Source organism: Pteropus medius, unplaced genomic scaffold (assembly GCF_902729225.1).
Source record: "Pteropus medius unplaced genomic scaffold, Ma_sr-lr_union100, whole genome shotgun sequence".
Taxonomy (NCBI): Eukaryota; Metazoa; Chordata; class Mammalia; order Chiroptera; family Pteropodidae; genus Pteropus; species Pteropus medius.
Genome location: NW_024354875.1, coordinates 36,992,271 through 37,010,677, shown reverse-complemented (window position 1 = coordinate 37,010,677; position 18,407 = coordinate 36,992,271). Strand labels below are relative to the sequence as shown.

At 38.2% G+C, this 18,407-nt stretch overlaps 1 protein-coding gene, 1 non-coding gene and 1 pseudogene across 8 annotated transcripts in view; all 3 read right to left on the bottom strand.

The window, feature by feature from the left end:
- OSBPL6 (oxysterol binding protein like 6) overlaps window positions 1–18,407 on the bottom strand; it is a 181,122-nt gene that overhangs the window by 95,049 nt on the left and 67,666 nt on the right. The window lies entirely within an intron of this gene.
- LOC120597365 (5S ribosomal RNA) lies at window positions 4,621–4,739 on the bottom strand. The gene has a single exon (XR_005651373.1). It is a non-coding gene; the product is annotated as a 5S ribosomal RNA (ribosomal RNA).
- Window positions 14,213–17,179, bottom strand: LOC120597173 (small ubiquitin-related modifier 1-like; annotated as a pseudogene).

The following is an 18,407-nucleotide window of genomic DNA, read 5'->3' as shown; positions in this document are numbered from 1 at the left end:
GAGCAGTCCTCAAACAGAAAGATCTGACTGTACTACCGAAGAATAGTTTTCAACTTGACATGGTATCTTAGAAGGCGAAGAAACAATATTTTATGAAAAGATAAAATATGTTCACTTCAAGAGAAAAAGAAAGAAAGAAAAGCTTGACAAGAAATCCAGAGCGGAAACTAAATTAGTTACTGTCTAGTCCTGAAATGCTACAGTTTTTTTTTTTCCTTTAAGGCTCTCTAGCAGGCATGTTTCTTCACAAGGTAGCTTTAAAAATTACTCACCAGGTTTGATTATTTTTCGAGCTTTTTTTTTACTCTATTTTAGTTTTTCTCTTCTTTTATGGGGAAGGAAAACATACATATTATGAAAGATTAAGACTTAATGAAAGGTGTAAAAGATTTACATCTATCCAACATCCTATGCTATGATTACTCCTTTAAGCATCATTTTTCTGCAAAAAAAAGTTGTTCTAAACACCCTTTCGCCTCTACCGAAAAAAAACCCAACTTTAATCTCTACTATGTTGGAAGACAAGTCTGTGCATTTCGTGGATCCTAAATAAAATTTAGTTGACAACTATGATGATGACATAAAAGAACTAGGGTTAGGGTCCATCAAGATTATTTTTGTATTATATCTGTTTATTTTCTGCAAACACTGCTTAATATATGCTCTTTAATCCCATATAAGTATAGGCAGCGTGAATATGATGGTTAGCTACTGAAACTCCTAACCACCTTTTTCTTTGCCCTTTCCTGTGATGTACTTTGCCAAGCTTTGGAAAAGGAGAGAATATTGAAAACGGAAAAAGAAGAAAAAATGTGATAAAGAGCCCCTTGTGCTAAACTGCAGTTCATTTTGCCTACTCCCGCTCCCATTCCTCTCTCGAATCTTATTCTCCATAATTTACCATCCTATGGTAAAGTGGGAAGGTCAAACAAAAAAGAGGACTACGGGGTAAGACTAAGGCTTCCGCTTCATCTCTATGTTCCCCAGTCCAGTAGCAGAGGAGAGGGAGAAGGCAGGGTGAACATTCCTAACCATACCTAAGGAATTCCCCTCCCCGCCTCATCACACATACTGAGTGTGTCCTGTCTCCAGCCTATATAAACCAGACATTGGCCCAAGAAGCATTTTTCCACTTTAGTCATCCCCTTCTCTATAATCTTTGTAACACATCCTTCAAAATCCAGCTCAAAACCACAACCCCCAACTCTTTCCTGGATCTTCCCAGCTCGAAAGAAGCAACTTCTCATTGCACGTGGCATTTGGGTCAGTTTTACCGGTGTGAGGCAGTCCTGGCCACATATGCAGCTTACACCTCTCACCTCCCCTACCAGACTATGTCGACTCTGGGAGGCAGGGACCCGCCCTTAGTTCCCTCCACACAATAAGTGCCAGAGTTCAAATGTGAATTCTACAAGGTTTCTATTTATATGCACTTTTTAAGAAACAAATCTATCATTGTCCATTTTGCACAAAAGGAAATTTTCATATACAGTGTGTGTATAATGTCAAGAAATAGGTTTTTGGCTTGTTTCGAGACTATTATTAATATTCACATGGACCTTCTGTGCAACTTTCAAAAAGACAACCACGATAAAGTGTAGTACCTTCTATAACCTTCAGGGGGGCTGAAAATACATCAAAAATTATCACTCTATCAATACATGGTTCAGACATAATCATCCCTGATAGTTACTGATGCCAGAAATATTAGAAATATTTGTTTAAATTAGGGCAGAAAGATTTATATTGTCACATTCAAATTCCAAATTTTCAGGTGACTAGTATATTGTTTTATTAAAAAAACAGGAAGTTAACCACATGGCATTTAAATTTTATTTCAGTTAAGAAACTGTACAGGGTTTTGTTTTACCTTGTTAACTGCATGCAGGGCAGAAGTCCAAAGGTGCTAAGCTTATAAAGGTCAAGTCTGATTACACCTTGTGACAGCATACATTGAAGATTAATTCTTAAAGCTCTCATTAAGAAAAAAACTCAGAGCAGGGAAGAGGTTGTTTCCTTTTAAAACAATAACCAAAATTGATGCTTTAAAAAATGATTCCTGGTTTTTATCAACACACACAAAAAGAATCATGTTCTAATTTAACAATACCCTTTGCAGACCAAAAAGGCCCCCATATCTTCTCTCCTAAGCTATTAATAAATGAAATAAAGGCTGGAAAGGTCAACTTGAACAGTCTTCAGTATCAACCAGTACTTGGGTAGGAGTATCTACAAAATCTCATCAGGCAAGTTTAGTGATTTGGCAAAGGTTTTTTTGAATGGCTCATTCAGGAAGCAAATGATCCATTATCTTTACAACATAATTTTTCCTGTAAGTCGTATGACTAATCCTCCCACAGCCTGAATTTTGCCCGTTCTACACCATGTTCTTGTTCAGCGCACTCCTTACATATTCCACTCATTTCTTACTCAAGCCTCTCAGAGCACATGATGTATTCTACCAAAGACTAGACTGTCCCATGTAGCTACTAAGTTAATGCATAGAATGCAAAATGGAGACAAAATAAAACAAACTCCATCACTCTGTAAAGTACCAAAGGAAAGATTCTTAAAATGGTAAAGACAGTACAGACAACCAGAATAACCAGAAGAGTTTACTAGTTAGTGGTCTATACAGCAAAGTCCATTTCACAAAAGAATAAGAGACGAGACACTTTTGACTATTTTCTGTACGTTATGTGGCCCATGACTTTGATTCAATGCCCACTTTATTTTGATGAAGAAGGATCGGTTTTAATTTAAGGTTAAATATCCTAAATTGCTTTTCCAGAAAACTGTAGCCTAAGACATGGGACAAGACCCTTCTTCATTGTCTTGTTTACTTTATCTACTGTCTCCACTTTAGTTGGTAAAATAACAATTATTTTGCTTTTTTCACTGGCAGTAATACTTAGGCAAGAAATTGATTTTTCTCTTCCTACCTGTGATGATTCCGAGCACTCTGAGAGTTTTTACACTGTGTGTAAATCTCTGGAGAATATGGTTTTAGTGCTACAACCCAGTACAGTTTATGGAGACAGGTGGTGCTGGGTAACTTTCTGAAGATGAAAAACAGAACTCCAGTCACTTTCCCTTGGCAACTACTGTGTCTTTCTTCTTAATAAATGAAGAGCAGACTTTTAACTTGGAAACTGATCTAATCTCATTAATGCTACTACATATCAAAGAAGTTAAAATTCATCAGCTAAAATAACACATCAGAGTTTTCATATCTGCCAGTAAGGATTGATTGATTCATCCACTCAAATGTAAGCCAATTGTACAGTTATTATACACAAACATTAAAACCAGATACTAGAGAAGATATAGAAATGTAACAATCCGTCAACAAAAACAAAGCTCTTCCCTTAAGAAATATAGAGCTTAGCCATGCATAACAGGAAAAGGTGCATGAATAATCTTCTTAAGTTATGAAAGCAGAAAATGTGTTATGGATGTTCATGGCATGAAAATATTCTAGCTTGGAGTTTGTGAGTAGGCTGGAAGGAAGAACAGAGGAAGTTGCTCAAACAGGAAGGCATTTGAAAGATGAGTAGATTCAGGCAAGAAATAGAAAAGCAGAGGTGAATAAAGGAGATTTCAAACAGTGAAGAAAAGTGTCTGAAAATCAAGAGATGGGAAAAGTGTAAACTCTAGTACCCAGAGTTTAGAGTACAAAAAAGAAAAGTGGGGGGAAAGAATGGCAGAGAGGAGGTTTGGAACGGTGTGGAAAGTCTTATATGCTGGTAAACAAACAAACAAACAAACAAACAAAACATTTCACTGGGTGGGCTGTAGAAAACAGGAGTGGGGGTCAGAGCAAGGGAGTCTTGTGATTATGCTTCACGGAGGCAGATTCAGGAGAACAAATGAAAGGAAAGAGAATCCAGAGGCAAGAGTGAACCAAAGAAGAAATTAGCAGCTCAAAAAGGGAGGCAGAGCAGCTACCAGGGAGAGCAGGCATCCAGGAGGGACAAGTGAAGAAAACTTGACAGGGTAGAACGTGATCCTATTTGGCCTCCCATATTAATGGTCTTACAAAATAACGGGAAACAAAGCACATCCTTTTTTTCACAAATATGACTGAAGTAATATAAGATATGGTCAAAATGTTAATAAACTAAAATAATTTACTCAACACAAAACATTTTTTTCAGTCTGTTATATATCTATGATCTAGGCTAATTTTTCCAGATTTTTTTTGGTTTGTATCTAATTGGTTCAAATTGACAAGTATTTCTCTGAGGGCAGGAAAAGTGTTTTAGTTCTCCAAATCCCAAAGACTGAGCACAAAGGACCTGATGCCTATTAAGCATTCAAAGAAATTTTTTTTTCCAAATTAAACTGTTCTGTTAATACTGACAAAAATTTACATGACTGATGATACAGGTAAGATTTCTGATTACAGATTACTTAAGAGTCTACAACTTTATTACTCCCTTGACAACTTTCTTTTATATCTAAAAAACAATATTATAGAAACAACTCAGTTTATTACTCAGTCGAATAAAATTTTATTTAAGTTTGTTTTTTTTAGGCGAGGCAACCCTTGGTTGACCTCACAGATTGCAAGGACCTTGTCAGTTTACAATCCATTATTTTTTATTTTTTATTTTTTTATGCCTACAGCACCTGGTCTTCCTAGGTGGTCTCCCATCCAAATACTAACCAGGCCAGACCCTGCTTAGCTTCTGAGATCAGATGGGATCAGGCTTGTTCAGGGTGGCATGGCCATAGACTAAGACTGCATTTAAAAAAAAAAAAATCCATTAAATCTAAAGCACTGAAAAGATGCTTAGGACATACTCTGATCTTCTGAAAGTAGTATGCTATAGAGCAAGGGTCAGCAAACTTTTTCTGTGAAGGTGCAGTTCAGTAAATATTTTAGGTTTTGTCTGCCATGCAGTCTACCACTTGATGTAACTACTCAGCTGTGCTACTGTAGCAGAAAAGTAGCCACAGACAATATATAAATGAATGAGTATGGCTGTGTTCCAATAAAACTTTATTCACAAAAAAGTGATGGCCACATTTGGCCCTTGCAATATATAGTTTGCTGAGCTTGCCCTAGCAGATAACCTAGCTGTGGCAACTGGGTGTCACGGTTTCATTGTTCTTCACTCCTCAGTGTGCATAACTCTGATGAAGTGATTTAAAAAATGATTCTGAGAAAATGGGCTCCAAAGAAAATTTCCACTGCTACTGGAGTGATAAGAGAGAAAAACAAAATGAAGTAGTTCTAAGGAAGTAATGAATTACAGAAGACAAGAGAAATTTTGGGTAAATAAAAAGGAGAATGTAAAGTTTGTGAAAGCAGAATGTGATGCCTCAGATCACTGCTGAGAGAGCCCAACACACATTTTAAGAGGAAATATAAAAATGTGACTAATGAAACCATTTCAGGAAGTATTCCAACTAATGCCAAAAATGTTCATTAATTGAAAGAAAATGTCAAGGAAAGCTTAACCTATTAAAAAAATATATGTTTAAGAAATAGATGAATCTCGACAGAATATTCATGTGAGAGAAAGTCAGAGACTTTGCAAATATGTCTCAAACCATACTTCATGAATTCTGATGATCATACAGAATTTACTTGATAGAGCAGAGGGGAAAGTAAGGAATATTATTATCAAAGTTTAACAATCTATACTTAAACCCATAAAAGAGTCATGACAAAAATTATCTTAACATAATTACATCAGCTTAATGATGCTTCACTAATTCACCATTGAAAGCAACTTACTAGTTCTGTGACCTTGTGGCAGTTACTTTGCCACTCTGTCTCGGGTCCCTCTTGTGTAAAATGCAGGAGGTGTTTGAAGATTAAGCAAGTTAATGCACGTAAAGTGTGCACAACAGCCCCAGCACACAGGAAGCACTCAGATGCTTTCATGCTGCTGTCGCTCCCCTGAGTCTCTTCTCCCCAGCCAGCTTTACTGAATATTCCTCCTTTGCCCTTCTAAGTTTTTCTCCTTCTTGGCTTTCTTTGGGGTGGCCCTGTCTCACACTCTGAGGGCTTTAACCTACCATTTGCTGGAGACTGCTAAATCTCTTTCTCCAATGCTGATTTCTTTTCGAGAATGCATTTCCAACTGTCTACTGGACATTTCCATTGGAATATATCATGGGCACCTGAAACTCAGTGAGTCTAAAAATCAAGCGCATTCCTCTGTATCCCAATAAAACTTTATTCACAAAAAAGTGGTGGCCACATTTGGCCCTTGCAATACAGTTTGCTGAGCCCTTCCTCTGTGTTTTGTTTTAGTTAATGACATCACTACCTATCCTTAAACCAAGCTAGAAACCACAGTTACTTTTAACCATTTCATTTGCAATCTTCCCATTCAACTCACCCCAAGTCCTCTCACTACGATGTCCCAAATATCTTTTCTAGACATTACTCTCTTTTGCCAACTTAGCGATCTCTGTCTTAGATTATTGCTATCTGCCCCCTGGTTTATCTGCTTCCAATCATTCTCTCATCCAAGCTATCTTTCAATATCATCAGAGTCATCTTTCGTAAAATATATATTTGATCGTGTTATTCTCTATTCTCAATTATTCTCTACTGCTTGAAGGAAATGGGATTCTGGACCTACAAGTGAGCTCCAGAGGCCCAGGGAACCCTCGAAATTGGATACAAAAATCTGTGTGTGTCCTTGATCAAAAAAAGGTCAAGAAACACTAAGAGGATAATCTTAAAACTGCACAGCAGGGTATAATCTGAAATCTTAAACTGCATCTCAGTCACTCTTGTCTTCTACCCTCTGTTTCAGATACTATGTATGGACAACAAAAGATGCTAAATAGATTTCTCATATCTGTATATTGTAACACTGGCCTGAAAATTCTTAAATTTAAAGCTTCATACTGTACAAAACAAACAGCCTTAAATATTTAGATACATAGTGTGTTTACTTAAGTCTAGAGACATCCTTACTGGTGTCCCTGGATTTTAATGAGGTTAAGAGTACAGACCCTGGAGCCTACTAAATGTCTAGGTTTGAATCCTGGTTCAGACAATTACCAATAATGGAACCTGAGCCTATTCACATAGCTTCTCAATGCCTTAGTTTCATGATCTATAAAGATGGAGACAGTAACAGTATGTACCCTTTAGAATTATTCTGAGGATTAAATGAGTTTACAAGTATTGCACTTAAAACTGTGTAAGTGCTTGCTTCTGTTATAATTATTTATTGGAACCTATGGCCAGGACTAAAGGTTCTAAGAGATCATCACAAAACAAAACTAACTAATGTTGACACAAAAGCCTCAACCTTCAGTTAACTGGGTTAATAAACCAGAGAACACTAAAAAAGATGGCCCTTTTCACTAATGTTTTTATCAACTGAAAAGTGTTTCAAGCCTACCTGATAAAATTCAGATTTTTCTATTAGCTTACAATAGCTAAAAATATCAGCTCAGAATATTTCCAAAGCACACCACAGGATACATTAAAATAATTCCCTCGTATAGAAAAAACCCCAGACCTGTTCTCCCCTGGGCAGCAAATCAATGAGCCACCTCACTGCTTACAAACTGCCGAACTCGGAGGGAACATGCTAAGTAGAAAACTAGATAAATTAGATAAAGGAGCATTATAACTCAGCTTTCAAACAAACCAGCTTGTTTGCCAGAGGAATGGGGTATCAGGCATTTTAGCATCACCAACCTGGTCAAAAAAAAAAACAAACAAAAAAAAAACAAGCTGTGAAATGTAGATCCTAACATCATCAAACCTAAGGAAGAATCAAAAGAAGTATGTGATGTAGTGATGTAGCTAATTTTCACCTGAGTGATAAGATTATGTGACATATCTGACAATGCCTTTGTGGAAAATTTGCTACCAAACAACAGCCATTTTGACCCATACCACAAATATTAGCAGTTGTGTAACAGTATATTTTGTTCCCCAGCAAACTGTCAAAAGGATCACTTCATCATTTATTAATATACATACTTAACAATCAGACCTTCAATTAAAACACAACATTTGAAATGAAGGAAAGAAAAAAGCTCGAATTTCTTATCCTAGTATGATAGGTCCTCCAATTAATTTTCTAACTTTATATTTCATGACAGGCTTCTTGAAATCTTCGACTGAAGAGAACTTCTTGCAATTCCCCTAAACATACCCATTCTGCCTACTCTGTGTTTCTTCTAACAAGAAGTCTTCCAGTTACATCTCCAAAGTCTAACTCTCATCCTTCCTTTAAGACCCTGTGTGGATGACATGAAGCCATTTAACACAGCTCAGCTAGAAGTAATTCTCCAGGTTGTTAACTTCCATAATCCTCGCTCAGCACCTCTGTCCATTTGGACTTTCCTCAGTCCATTTTGATCACAGTTTTTGACACATGTACCTTTTCTTCCCAAGACTGGATGCTCTTTGAGGGCAACAGCCACAGCTGCCCCATCTTTGCAAGCCAGAGTGCACCACAGGCACATCTGCACATGGCAGGTGTTCACACTTTTTGCTAAAGTATGTAAGACATATGCTAAAGTGTGCTAAAGCTCCTCGTGACTGATCACTGAAACAAAGTGGAAAGGAAAATGCATTCAGACAAGCTCTGCTGAAGAAAGGCCGCAGTTAAAAAGATATGCAACAAGACTTGTCTTCTTGTGAAGCAAGTTGAGAGATGAGAATTTTCATGCTACACCCACCTGGGTCAAGGAAACCACCACTTACATTTACCATCCAGTGATTTGCCAACAACTACTAACAGCTGTGCTTTAAAAGCTTCCCTCCCACTCATGTAACTGGTAATACACTTCCAAGTTAGAGAAATCCTAAGATAGCTAGTCCTATGTTTCCCCCACCACAGACTCAAAACACTGCTCACCTCTGGGCTTTGGATAAAGAGCTCTTAGGTATGTACATATAGTGATCGTTTAAATCATTACGTCTAATATACCTCAAACTCTAAATATCCAAGGACCCAAAAAGCAAAAATCAGAGCATCTCACAGATATCAGATCGCACAAGTGCCAAGACAAGGGAAGATTAACAAAAGAAACCCTAACCCATGGCAGTCTAATACTGCTTGGGCATAAGTTCGCTCCTAACAGGCCATTTGGATGATGCTAATTAAAAAGCTTATTAGATCACAAAGGAGAAGCGACTTCACTCTGGATGACGTCCCAGGGCTGTGCTGATCACTGTGTTCTCATCAGACCACTGGATGGCTACCCACTGCCCGTAGTCCTACGTTCACAGATGGCATTTCTCTTCCTACTCAGTTCACAAACTGTTACATAAATGAGTTTTAACATGCCCTCTTAAACATAAGTGACTTTCCTAAATCCTAAATCCTGAAAGAATAGATGACTTAAATCCTAAACCCAGATGAGAGGACACTCTAATAGGGACGTCTTGACTCAGTGTCATGCTAATGGGAAATTTTCTGTTGAGTGCTCTACCTGATATGGCTTTTAGATCAATGACATTTGGAACATTCAGTCTCCAATATCACATTGCTAGTGTCTCTTGGATTACAGGAATGGTGACTGAGTCCTTCGAGCATGTAGCAGGTGACCAAATGTTTTAACTTACACGTCTCTTAAAAAATATATATATGTTCTTTTAAAGTACAAACATGCCCGCCACATACAAATTGAGGTCAAAATAATGTTACAAATTTTTTAACAAATTAGGTAAACACTGTCAGTGGTACAGCCATGAGTTACACAATGTTTTAAAGTGATAAAATATGCCCCAAGCAAGAACAAGTTTTGTATAATCTATATTTTTTTCATATATGGCTTAACTGAATAACTCTCACCTAATTTCTCTTTAAATCAGTCTCTTTTACTTCTTTTGCTACTTTGGTGGAATTATTTCAAGCTGCTCCATTTCTTAGGCCTCTGCTATATCAATTCATCTAGATTTCTATTTGGTTTCCACATGACTTACCTTTTCGCTCATTAGACCACAAAAAATTTTGACAACTAAATCAGGCTAATCTATTAGCATTCTTATGACTAAAGCTTACTGTTTAGATAGATGGTATTGGCAATAAAATTGTAGTAAGTTTTAAAATGTTGAGACAGTGAACAATGCTATCTATTACAACTCAAAACTGTTCTTCCAGAAATTTAATTTGATGTCACAAACAGAAAAAAAAAATGGATGGAGAAAACAGGGTAGACTATATTATCGCATACGGGCAATTTCCTCGAAACTGAGTGCTTTCTTTGCACAAATGGAAGCTTGAGGTATCATGGAAAGAGCATAGGCCTTGGAGTTAAACAACTTTGGTTCAAATCCCAGCATTGTAGTTTTCTAGCTATGAAACTCTGGGCAGTTTACTCAGCCTATCTGTTCCTCAATTTCTTCATTTGAAAAATGGGATCTGGGCTAATAAAACCTAGTTCAAGTTGCTTTGGAGATTATAGATAATACATGTTCAGATTTTAGTATTGCACACACCACTTGACAGATGCTCAAATGGTAATTACATACAAAGAATTTTTAACCCACAAGTTTTTGGACTTCAGAATTATCCTTTAATTCTTGCAGCATAAACACACAGTGTATATAAAATTACGCAGACCTTACTGAGTAGTATGCTTGGCTGCCAATGTACAGACTTTTAGATACAAATCAGTTAACATTAGGCAAAATTTTTTCTTTTAAAAACTAAGATTTATAGATTTTTCTAACACCTCTACACATCATTGCCTTCTTCAGACTACAAATTTGCCATCCTAAGGAAAAATTACAAAAAGTCATTGAAATGTTCAAATATCCAACTTTCAGGAGGCTCACAGAAATAAAAACCATAAATTTAAAAGTTCAAAGCACCAAAACTAATAGGCAGCTGTCGTGCAGTGAGTGGCTAAGAGCCCAGTCTCTGAAATTCCTACTCTGCCATTCTCTAGCTGTGTGACTTTGGGAGAATTATGTCTTCTCCCTATTCCTTGGTTTCCTTATTTGTGAAATGGGGCTACTCAGAGTACCCATTTCATGGGCTATAATGAGGACGGAACAAGAATACCTGCTATATATGAGGTACCCAATGTTAGCTTTTATTATTATTATTATAGCAGCTTTGCCCAACAGTCACACTGCATATATTTTCACACTCATATTATTCACGGTCATGCTTTGTGATTCTCCCTGTTCATCCCCTTCCACACAAAAAAAGAAATTAAGAGATCTTCCTTGACAAGAGAGCCAAATTAAAAAATTTCTTAGAAAGCATTCACTGCCTGCTTCCCTGACCTACCTTGCGTAGACCTGACCTGAGCCTTCCCCCAACCGTATTGCAGGGCCCTCTCACAGGTTCTCCTTACGGTGCGGTCCACAAACCTGTCTTGCTCTGGGAGTGGAGAAAAGCTTCGGTCACCAACCCATACCTAGACCAGCCACTGTGTTATCATGGCCCTAGCCTGACATCCTTAATTTTATTTAGCAGCAGAACAAGAGTTCTTGGCACAGAGCAGACTCTCAATTAGGATTGTAGAATGAACGACATCATAAAACTGGCAAGGGATAATGCTGGGAGCCTTGATATTTGTAAGGGTCAGAATTCAATAACTGGTTGCCATTATGTTCTGTTCTCATATTCATCTTCCTTTCTAAACTATGGACCTATATTTCATGTCTGTGTCTGGCCCCGAGGGTTCAAAGTTTGGAAAAATTGAGCAATACTAACATAGGAAAAAACTCATTCCCTCCTTCCTTTGGGTTGTAATGACCAGGGTCTTTGTACATTTTGAATAAACTTACTGACAACTATAAAACAATTTAGAATCTGTATTTAAATTCTCTTACTTTGCTGGTGGGAAAGTAAATCGGTATAACCACTTAGGAAAAAAATTCTGCTAAAGGTAATAATATCTACTAAAGGTAGTAATTAATATTCTATTAATTCCACTCCTGGATATATGCCCAAGAAAAGTGAGTGCTTATGTCCACCAAAAGGTGAATTCAAGAATGCTCATAGCGGCTTTATTCATAATATCCTCAAACTTGAAATAACCCAAATGTTCATAAAGAATAATACACAGAATTGAAAAAGAATAAACTACTGATGCATGCAAAAGCAACGACATCATGGATGAATCTCAACACAGGGGACCACTGTATAACTGCATTTATATGAAGTTCAAAGACATGTTGAATCAGAGTATGGTGACACCAGTCAGAATGGTGGTTACTGTTGGGTGGCACAAACTAGGAGAGGTGTGAGAGAAGCTTCCAATGTGTTAGAAATGCTCTATATCTTCATCTGAAAGTGGTTTTGTGCATAAAGACACAGAAAAGTAATTCACGGTACATTTAAGAATTGCGTACTTTACTGTACATGTTATACCTTATTAACAAAGAAGGAAAAGAAACACCATATTTACTTTAAAACAATTAGTGTTTTCTAACATTGCATCATTCATTCATTCATTCATTCAAATGAAATGTCCACCACTATGCTAAGCACTGCAAGCATGTCATCCATTGTGCTCATTATTAAGGAGTTTGGATGCTAGGGGAGAAAAATCACTTTATTGGTAGCACTATTTATTTGGCAATAAATCACATACCACCGTCTGCCATCTCATAGGTACTTTCCTTCAATTACTTGACATTTTATGTTTTGCTTAAATTTGCTTAAATTTACAGCTGGTCTAACTTAAAATGTAAATTTTAACATTTGGTTCCAAATCTTCCTATGCCCTTAAATGCCTAGCAGAGCATCCTAAACACAGCAAATGTTTGATAATTTCTTGTTTATTAGCCTATCACCCCATAGTACTTCTCTTGGCCTCCGGTTTCTTGGCCAATGTTCTTTTCTCCAGATTTTCACTTTTCTCTGCCACCTACAAAGCCTGCAAATCTGTAAACACTTAAGATCGTACACAGCTATACTTACATATACTATATCTACAAATAGAGTACAGGATGTAGCTTATGTTATTCTAAGTTTTCTTTCATTAACCCTTTCATCCTATTCTTAGATCCTAAGAATATGAAAGAGGTTAAAGTCTGGAAAGAAAGAATTAGTCGATGCATGTTGAAGAGAAAATGCTAAACCTTGCTTTGACAGCTTTGTGATGCACTGGTGAAAACAAAAATACCCACGCCGCCCTGGCTTCCCCTTCCTATAGTGCTCAAGGCCCTGCCAATGCCATATGCTCAGAAAATGCCCTTGAGAATGACACACAGGATGCTATGCTTATTCATCTCCCCAGTATCTTTTCTTTTTTACAGTGTTTACGAATATTTTGTTTATTTCAATGAAGCTGGTACAGTGTCCATTTAAAACCCATATCCCAGGCCAAAAAGTACAAATAAAATTTTAAAAAGAGCAGCATTCCATTGTAGACACTTCTGCATGAATAACATTATTAACTGCTAATGAAAATTAGAACTTTTCTAGGATCTCTGACAAGATTTTTCCTTACTCTTAAAATGCTTTCTCTTCAGTGAAGCCATCTTTGCAGTTAGTGTTTATTCTCACCACGTCTCTCATCTTGACTCCAACCTCATATTCTTCTTCTTTTGGTCCAGACTCTCAGATTTTAAAAGGAGCTTCAAGTTTAAGGAAAGGTCATTTTTCCACAGTTCGGTTCTCTAAAAAGCTTCCATCTCCCACTGAAAGTCATAATCCAGGAGTGACGCAATCACGTACAAGAACTTCAGGGCCGATTAGAAAGTCATCATCAACACTTGCCTTGGTCGATCTTATTTACCACAAGCCTGAAAATGTACAGTCCTGAAAAAGGTGGCCTCTCTGTGCACACGCGTAACATTTAAAAAGGAGAGAGCAATAGGAAGGGGACTGAGGTTTGATCGCCTTGATGAAAACAAACATAATGAACAATGGGCACTAGAATTTAAATTAGCGGATATTTTAAAGAGATGCGGTGCCAGTTTTCAATTCCGTTTTGAATACCGCATCACAAAAGAACTATTTTTAAAAATAAAAAGGTATTGAGGGAACATAAAAAAATATCCAAAAGTTGAAAACCACATGATACCACTTGTATGTGAGATATAAACCTAAAAGCAACAAATGAACAGGACAAACAGAGACTCATGGACATGGACCATAGACTAGTGGTTACCAGAGGGTATGGGGGAAGAGGGAAGTAGATGGGGTAAAGGGGTCAAATATGTGGTGACAGGAAGAAATCTAACTATGGGAGGTGAACACACAGGGTAAAAATATATATGCCTTACTGTTAAAATGTACAGCTGAAACTTACTGGATTTCATTAACAAATGTCACCATAAAACATTAAAAATAAATAAATATCATTATCTAGAAAAATAAATAAATAAATAAGAGTGGTGATTAAAAAAAAATATCCAACCCATTAAGATACTTTTTATTCCTGATAAACTTCAATCCTGTCTTCTTCCTCCATTCCCTGTTCTTTCGGAGTGTGCTTATCAGCAATTCTGACCTTCAAAGAGAAACCTGAGTGAATTCATTGGGATGCCCCATCTTTCACTGTATGAGTATTTGAGCTTCTTGACATATGCTGTCATTTTCACTTCGAAGTGAATCTCACTGCTATCCTATTCAATGACTGAGTTTAATGTATTCTTTTTCCTTCTTATCCCTCATGTCCTCAGTTGAAGGTTTTGCCTCCTGGTTGAACATGGCGACGGTGGCTTCATCCAAGGTCTCTGTCCAGCAGTAGCGTCAGGTATGCAGAACCTTACTCTAGGACTTTTAAACCCACCTCTCTTCCCCACAGCACAACAACATGGCTCCCATTATCTTTTTTTAAATGTGGCTTTTCTAAGGGTCAATTAAAAAAGTGTCAGGAAAAAGCATAAGCCCCCAAATCAAATGCAGCTAACAACAGTTCTTACCACTGTTCTCACAAGAAGGGAAAGAACTGGGAATTGCTTTAGTTTCATAATTTTCTTCTCTGTGGTCTTGTTGTATACAGCAGGTCTCATGTGATTCTTGGAAGTACCTATTACTACCTGAAGTCATGAGGCTGAAGGCTGCACCTTGAAGTCTCAGCCTCCCTCCATGGGTTAAGGCTTCGTGTTGATCTGCAACAGCAACAGCGATGTCTTTACCCACACAGAGTTGTGCCCATTTTAGAGATGGAGCAAGTTGACCGACCACATGCCCTGACACAAGCAAGCTGACATACAGAATCGGTTTGTTTGGTTCTCTCACTGGTATTCAAAGGAAGAAAACCAAATACTGCAGGGCTTTGCTTTCTGTCCTCTTCTAAGATACCTGCCCCAATTAGGTATTATCCTGGGAAAAACCATCTGAACTCATGCTCCAAAGTCAGTGTTATGTGCTGACTTCGTATGTTGAAGCCCTAACCCCCAGTGTAACTATATTTGGAGCTAGAGCCTTTAAGAAGGTAATTAAGGTTAAATGAGGTCATAAGGGTGGGCTCTAATCTGATAGGACTGGTGTCCTTATAAGAAGAGAAAGAGACACCAGAGATCTCTTGAGATATCTCTCTTTCTCTTCCCTTTCTCTTATCCCCGCCTTCCCTCCCTGTACACAAGAGAAGAGGCATGTGAGCACACAGTGAGAAGGTGGCTTTCTGCAAGCCAGGAAGAGAGGCCTCGCCAGAAACCAAGCCTGATGGTGCCTTGATCTTGGACTTGTAGCCTCCAGAGCTGTGAGAAAGTAAGCTTCTGTTGTTTAAGCCACTCAGTTTACGTAGTCTGTGGTATTCTGTCATGGCAGCCCAATCTGACCCATACAGTAAGTAAAGAGCTACATGGTTAGCATTATCCCATGAAAATCAGAGAACACATTAGGCTCAATGTGGTCCTTGAAACACCTGGGCACAAAAAAACGCATTTCACACACAAAGACCCACTCATAGGATTGAGACTAGAATCATAAACAGGCAGGCTCTATAAACCTGTGTGCTTTGCTCTTGCCTCATCTCACAGCACAGTAGCTCTTCCTTGTCATTCTTTAAGCAGTCTGTTTGCTCTGCCTGGAAAATACTTCTTTTCTTTTCTTTATCATCTAGTTAATCCCCACTCAGTCCAACTTTCCATTCCCCAGGAAAGCATTCTCTGATCCCACAAGATGGGGGTGGGAGGACCGCATCTCTGTGTCACACAGTCTCCTAGCATCTGTATTTTCACTTCAGCACTTATTCTGCAATTAAGAGATTTCTGTGATTTCTTCTTAGGCACATGGTTTACCTCTACTCTGTAAGCTTCCCAAGTCTACATGGTGCTCAAATACCTGTAGAACAAAGTGGGCAAAGAAGGAAGGAAGAAAGAGAGGAGAGGGGAGGAGTAGAGAAGAGAAAGGAAACAAGAGAAAAGAAAATGGAAGAAGATAGAAGAATATAGCACATTGTCTTAATCCATTTGGGCTGCTATATCAAAAACCACAGACTAGGTGGCTTTAACAACAAACATTGATCTCACAGTTCTGGAAGCTGCAAAGTCTAAGATCAAGGTACAAGCAGATTTGCTATCTGGTGAGAACCTGCTTCCTGGTTTGGAGAAGGCTGTCTTCTAGCTGTTTTCTTCACAAGGTGGAAGGGACAAGGGAGCTCTCCGAGGTTTTTAAGGGCATGGACTCCATTCCTGAGGACTCCTAATCCTTTCCCAAAGGCCCCACCTCCTAAAATCATTAACCTGGGTGGGAGTAGGGGGTGCAGTTAGAATTGCAACATATGAACTTAGGAGGGACAAAAATATTCAGTCTATAGCACACATGCTTCAATCTTGTCAGATTTAGGCCTGTGGTAGGGAAAGCATGCTGATCCAGCTCACATTTGCCACCAAAATGCCACACTTCCAAGAGCTGGCCTAAATTTTCCAAGTCAAAGTCATCAGGAAAGATTCAATGACCTCTAATACAGCTATGAGACAATTATTCAACTTGGAACTTGAAAACAGCATGAACTAAATTAAAGTGTTTTGTGAAAACTTTCTGGGCTATATTTAATCATTTTATACACACGTACTCAAATTCTTTTTTAAAATGGAACTAAACAATCAGTATAAAACTCAAAAAAACATAAAAAGGAACCACCACCACTGTGCCCCACTGATAATACTCTTCTTTGAGTTTTCACCGCCCCTTTAGGTCTATAGCAGTGATTCTCAACCTAAAACCCAGGGACCCCTTGGAGATTATGCAGTTAATGTGAGGGGCTCACAAATGCTGAGCAAGTATTACCTGCGGACTGAGTACATTAAAATGCAATTATTACCATGTTTAAAACCATGAAATTTTATGTTGAAAGCGGTCATCACAAGCCCAATTGCTTATACGAGCACAGGGTTCTTTTATGAAAATAAAGATGCTCAAAGGTAAGCACACAGAACTAGAGCAGCGGATTCAATATGCTAGTACTGGCCCAACCTCCAGCTGGTGGCTATGACCCTCCTGGCTACAAGGGGGCTCCTCCAGCTGAGGCACGTGGTTGGGATTCCAGGCACACATAACAGGCAAGGGAGGTGGGAGACAGCAAAAGGCAGAAGGTGAGGAGAACAAGCTGGTCACCTCTGTCCTTGGTGACTTCTAACAACCTCTCATCATGACTATGGGTAACAGCAATCAGTGGATGCAATTAAGAGTAGAGGCAGCATTCTTCTTTCACTGTTATGTGTTTCTGGTTTTCTTCCACTCAAAGTCACATAGTTTAGAAATAGTTATAAATCAATCCTGTGTCCCATGGCACTGACGGGAAAAATCTGCCTGTGGAATGGCCCATATTCCTCTGTTGGAGCCAAAGCTGTTCCCAACCTCCGTAGGGAACTCGCACGACATGCAAGCTGCCCTAGTGTCTGATCTCATGCCTGGAGGAATGTGGTCAGTATTCATTAACCAACATTTGTGAGCTGCTATAAGGTTTTTAAAGGAGGTGATGCCTTACAAATCCAGCATTGGCATGATGATCAGTTTGGACATTTATATGAGAAAATGATGCTTCAGACCAAGCAATTTCAAGTGACTCTATATACTTTTATTCATGTTAAAGGATTTGACTTTTCCCTGCTTGGATAATTTCCAGAACTCACTAATAACTAAAAGATCTTATTGAACAAAGCAAGTGGTATTTGCCAGTTAGAACAGAACAGGGTTAGGATACTGTCCCAAGCACAAGCCATTTGTGGGTCATAATGAAAGGAAGCTCCATACCAGACAGCTACCTTAGCATCATGTTGACAAGCCACAGACCCCTTCTCTAGTCTAAATATGGGCTTAGCATAATTCTCATTTCAGAACAAATAACGTCCAGTTTTTTTTTTTAAAGGTTAAAAAATAATCTAATTGTCTATTCATTTCCATTATGAATTTGAAACTATATCTACAAAAGACCAAGGCTAGAATTCTGATAAGACAAGGATTAATTAAGTACCAGGTGCTGAGTATGTTGAGTGTTATATGGTATTTGGATATACTTTCTCCAGCTCTGAATTTCAGCTCTGATTCTTTACC